Source organism: Nelumbo lutea, chromosome 2 (genome assembly GCF_056320005.1).
Source record: "Nelumbo lutea isolate HS-2025 chromosome 2, American lotus-T2T, whole genome shotgun sequence".
Lineage (NCBI taxonomy): Eukaryota > Viridiplantae > Streptophyta > Magnoliopsida > Proteales > Nelumbonaceae > Nelumbo > Nelumbo lutea.
Genome location: NC_142685.1, coordinates 20,437,042 through 20,443,041, shown reverse-complemented (window position 1 = coordinate 20,443,041; position 6,000 = coordinate 20,437,042).

Below are 6,000 nucleotides of genomic sequence, written 5' to 3'. Positions count from 1 at the left end.
AACCTTCACTGAACCAACTGTCGTCCCCCTGGCAGCTAGCCAAAACCGATTGGAGGACCTGATGCAGTGCATGCGGGCAATGCAAGCCCAAATGCAACAGTTCCAGCAACACCAGCACCAAGTGCTGCACAACATCTCCCAGTATCACTATCAACAGCAGTTCCCCCAACTGCCACTGAACCAACCACTACTTCCACCTCGCCACCCCGCTCTGAGGCCGGTCAAGGCCTCCCCGCAGGATGGGCGCCCCCGCCAGGCGAAGGCCTCCTGGCCCCAGAACCACCCCAACAGTCAGGCCTCATCCCTAGGCTGAAGAGAGAAAAATGTCATCCCCGCCTCGCAACCCGCAGGCGGGTTGGGAACCTCGCCCGTGAGGTCGGCACCCCGGCACTCCAAGCCTGAGCTCCCGCTCACCGAAAACCGATTCAGCGCCCTGGCGGCAGACTACCAGCATTCCGGGCCCATCGAGCTCGGTAACACGGAGGCCAGCAGCGCCAGCACAAGGCCCGCTGAACGGCGAAGGCGCCGGCAAAGTCGCCAAACCGTCACCCGCGCCTTGTCGGAATTCAGAGGCAAAGACACGAGCTCGGACGGGGCAGGGGCTGCCCCGGCTCTCTCCGTTCCTTCCCCCCTCGCATCGGAACTCCTGGCGGTCCCCTTACCCAGAGACTTCAAGCTCCCACCTCTAGACAAGTACGACGGGTCCTTCGACCCCAATGACCATGTTGATGCCTTTCAGTCGCAAATGCACCTCGCCAGGGCTAGCGAATCGTGCATGTGCGTGGCCTTTACCACCACCCTCACGGGGGTAGCCCGCACTTGGTACAGAAACCTGACCCCCGGGTCGATAAAGTGTTGGGCTCAGTTCATGCAAGTCTTCACCACACACTTCGTCACCAGCCAACGGTGCCCCAAAACAGAGGAAAGCATCTTCGGAGTGGTCCAAAGAGAAGGAGAATCTATTCGGGGCTACATCAAGCGGTTCAACGAAACATGCTTGCAAATACCGCGGTTGGACCCCGCAGTGCAGCTCGTAGTGGCCAAAAGAGGGGTGACGCACAAAGAGTTCAAATGGCACATGGTGGCCAACCATCCCGCGACTATGGCCGAATTCCTCAAACTCACGGATAAGTTCATGAGGACAGAGGAAGAAATCAACCAACGAACCGAAGGCGGGAACGAGAAAAGAAAGAGAGAAGGTGAGCTCTCCAACCCGGTGAATAGAAAAAACCTGACCCGGGAGCCGAAGCCGAACCAGTCCTTCCGGGGCCCCCTAACAGTTCGGACGGACTACACGTCGTTAAACACGAGGCGGACAGAGATCTTAATGACGATCAAAGACGCTCCGTACGTTAAGTGGCCACCTCGCCTAAAAGGAAATCCGAACGAGAGAAACAAGAATTTGTATTGTAGTTTCCATAGAGACCATGGTCATAGCACCGAAAAGTGTAATAACCTTCGGGACGAGATAGAGGGACTCATCCGTCGCAGATACTTGAGAAACTTTGTACAGCACAGCAATAACAATAAAGCATGTCGGCAAAGGGAGCACGAAAAGGATGCCCCCGAGTCTAGCAAGAGACCTGCCGAACCATTGCAGAAGCAGCCTCTGGAAGAGAGGCCATATCGGGGAACCATCCATGTAATAGTGGGAGGTTCGGTGGTAGCGGAGTGTACCTCGGCAGCAGCCCGGACTTCAGTTCGCGAAGTGGCCCTCGAAGAACGGAACCCCCCAAAGAGACCAAAGACCGAAGAACCAATCTTTTTCACGGAGGACGACGCGCGAGGAGTCCACTACCCCCATGATGACGCGCTTGTCATTAAGCTAAGGATCAGCGACTTCGAGGTCAAGCGCGTACTCGTAGATTCGGGCAGCTCAGCGGACATCCTCTTCAAATCAGCATTTGACCAGCTGCAGTTACAGAGGAGCGAGCTGAAGCCCGCGAACACTGCCCTGGTAGGTTTCAGCGGAGAGGAAGTCAGGCCCCTCGGAAAAGTAATTGTCCTTGTGGAAGTCGGCACATGGCCTTGTGCGGTCAGACTCAACCATGATTTCCTGGTAGTCGCGACCCCCTCCCCATACAATGCCATAATAGGGCGGCCGATCACGCATATCCTACGGGCGGCGGTCTCCACCTACTATTTGGCCATGAAGTTCCCTACGGACTTCGGTATAGGGGTAGCGCGGGGCGACCAGCTCGAGTCCCGCAAGTGCTACGTTGCAGCCCTGAAGGGAAAAACCAAGGCGGTCGGCGTAGCAAGGTGAGGAGCGAGCTTCGCCCACGGAGGAAACAGTCGCAATCCCGACTTCAGCTACGGACCCAGCTCGCACACTAAGCATCGGAGCTTTCATCGAAGACCCCCTACAAGCCGAACTGGTGAGTTTTTTACTTCAAAATTTAGATATTTTTGCCTGGTCCGCGGCCGACGTGCCCGGCATTAGCCCCAGACTTATAACTCACAAACTTAATACTGACCCTGTATTCAGACCCGTTAGACAAAAGAAACGCAACTTAGCCCCAGAACGCTGGAGAGCGATCGATGAGGAGGTCGAGAAGCTCCTTGCAGCAAACTTCATAAGGGAAGTCCACTACCCGAGCTGGGTGGCCAACCCGGTGTTGGTAAAAAAGGCAAGCGGCAAGTGGCGCAGGTGCGTCGACTATACCGACCTGAACTGAGCTTGCCCGAAAGATTGCTTCCCCCTCCCCAGAATTGACCGCCTAGTGGACGCGACCTCGGGAAACGAGTTGCTAAGCTTCTTGGACGCCTACTCAGGCTACAACCAAGTTAGGATGGACCCATCCGATGAGGAAAAAACCAGCTTCATAACCGAGTTCGGCCAGTATTGCTACAAAGTCATGCCCTTCGGACTAAAAAATGCCGGGGCAACTTTCCAAAGACTAGTAAATAAGCTATTTCGGCCCCTGATTGGTACGAAGATAGAGTTCTATGTAGACGACATGGTCGTCAATACTCATTTTTCACAAGAGTTAATACAAGACTTAGATTCTGTTTTCCAAATCCTGCGTCAGTTTAGCATGAAGTTGAATCCCAACAAGTGTGTCTTCGACGTCACCTCGGGCAAGTTCCTAGGCTACATTGTCAATCGACACGGTATTGAGGCCAACCCGGACAAAATAAAAGCCATTCTAGATATGAAACCACCTCGGAAAGTAAAAGAGGTTCAGAGGCTAAACGGCCGCATAGCCGCTCTAAGCCGCTTCTTGTCTAAGTCAGCAGACCGCTGCCTACCCTTCTTCAAGGCAGTCAAAGGAAAAGGGTTCGAGTGGACCCAGGACTGCCAGTTCGCGTTCGACGAACTAAAAGGTTACCTCGCTAGTGTGCCAACCTTAGCCCGGCCCGAGGTGGGCGAGGTCTTAGAATTGTACCTCTCGGCGAGCGACGAGGCGGTCAGTTCGGTACTAATAAAGGAAACAGACCGGGTCCAACGACCCATATATTATGTTAGTAAAATTTTGCAGGGAGCAGAGGCAAGGTACCTAGAGATAGAAAAACTAGCATACGCCCTAGTAATAGCAGCTTGTAAGCTCTGCCCGTACTTCCAGGCTCACACCGTCATCGTGCTAACTGACAAACCTCTTAGACAAGTTTTACTCAAACCCGAAGTCTTCGGTCGACTAACGAAATGGGCCATCGAACTCATCGAGTACGACCTCCAGTACAAACCGAGAACCGCTATCAAGGCCCAAGCTTTGGCAGATTTTATCGCCGAGTGCCTTTCAGCCACGAAGCCCCACAGGTCGAGCCCGAGGTCCACAGTTGCGGCGAACCCGGAGCTCCTGAGCCCATAGAGTCCGAACCCCGTGAAGTAGCAGCCAGTGTGGCATCTCTCCTGGTCAGGCGAAGAGCGAATTGGGATGAGGAGCCCTGGATCCTTCACGTGGATGGTTCCTCGAACCGGCAAGGCAGCGGAGCTGGAATAGTCTTGTGCGGCCCGAGCGGCACAAAAGTAGAATACGCACTACGCTTTGAGTTTGCGGCATCCAACAACGAGGCAGAATACGAAGCACTGATCGCCAGGCTGGACCTAGCGTGAAAGGTTAAGGCAAAACACTTGGTCATCTGCAGCGATTCTCAGCTCGTGGTAAACCAAGTTACCGGCGAATACGAAGCACGCGATCTCTCCATGATCGCATATTTGGCCAAAGTAAAAGAAGCCCTGCTCAACTTCCGGTCACACATCATCAGGCAAATCCCGAGGTCAGAAAACACTGAGGCCGACGCCCTTTACCGGTTAGCCAGTACGAGTCACAAAAATATGAGAACTGTGTACATAGAGGACTTACCTCGGCCTAGTATTCTCAGGGGGACAGAGGAGGTCGCTCCCGTCTTAGAAGCAGAGCCGAGCTGGATCGATCCACTCGCGAGCTTCCTGATAAACGGAACCCTCCCTGCAGAACGCAATGCGGCCAAGAGGGTGCAGCGTCAGGTGGCCAAATACGTCATAATAGACGAACGGTTATACCGACGGTCGTACACGCTCCCCTATTTGCGGTGCCTGCGACCTACCGAAGCTGAGTTCGTACTCCGCGACACTCATGAAGGCCTGTGCGGCGGACACTTGGGGGGCAGAGCACTCGCCCAAAAGGCACTTCGACAAGGATACTACTGGCCAACGATGAAGGCAGAAGCTGTCGAGGTCGTCAGAAAATGCGACAAGTGTCAGAAGCACGCTAACATCCACCATCAACCTGCCTCCAACCTCAAATACCTCGCCAGCCCGTGGCCCTTTGCACAATGGGGCATCGACCTCCTAGGGCCATTCCCACCAGCAATAGGCAGAAGAAAATTCCTAGTTGTTGCGGTAGATTATTTTACGAAGTGGATAGAAGCCGAACCTCTGGCAACTGTTACGGCTCGAAACATACAAAACTTCTTTTGGAAGAACATAGTATGTCGGTTTGGGTTACCTTGGGTTCTAATCTCCGACAATGGCAAACAGTTCGAGGATATCAAGTTCCAAGAGTGGTGCAAGAACATGGGGATTCGGCAAAATTTCACGTCAGTCGCGCACCCGCAGGCAAACGGTCAGACGAAAGTAATGAACAGAGCCATCCTGCGTGGACTGAAAGCACGTTTGGATCGAGCTAAGGGATTGTGAGCCGAGGAGCTACCAAGTGTCTTATGGGCTCACCGAACGACCGAAAAAGCAGCCACGGGAGAAACCCCCTTCAACCTCACCTACAGCATTGAAGCAGTGATCCGGCGGAAATCGAAATACCAACGTTGCGATTAGAAACATACGACGATCGGACGAACGGAGACGAGTTACGCACCAACCTCGACCTACTGGACGAGGTAACGGACCTCGCGCACATCCGAACAGCGGCATACCAACAGCAGGTAGCTCGCTACTACAATAGCAAAGTAAAGCAACGAAGCTTCCGAGTCGGCGACCTGGTCCTCCGTAAGATTATGGTGCCTGAACCCGGCACCGGCAAGCTTGGACCTAATTGGGAAGGGCCCTATAAAGTAAAAATAGCGCTCGGGGGCGCATACGAGCTCGAAACCTTGGAAGGCAAACGAGTACCCCGAACGTGGAACATCGTGAACTTGAGGCGATACTACCTATAAACCACCTAGCGAAGTGGGCGAAATCAGGCCCTATGTGCCACAAGGCAAGCCGAGGAACTTCGGCGAAGACAGCACATTATCAGCTCGGCAAGAAATCAGTTCGCGGCATAAAAGACCACGGAAATTTAAAAACCCGGCAAAGAAACAACTCGGGGAAGATGAGCAAGGGGAAAAGGATACTCCATTGAAAGAAACAGTACATTGGCAAAAAAGAAATTTACATGCCCAGAGCCACTTCTTGGCCATCGGAAGGCACTTCAACAACACCCGAAGGCCCTGGCTCTCCTTCAGAGTCCGGCTCACCATCGACAGCATTGGCCATCTCCTGAGTTATACGCGAAGTGGTTATGGCACTTACATCGAGGTCGGGGTACGTATTCCGGATCATCCACCGGCTCAACTTGA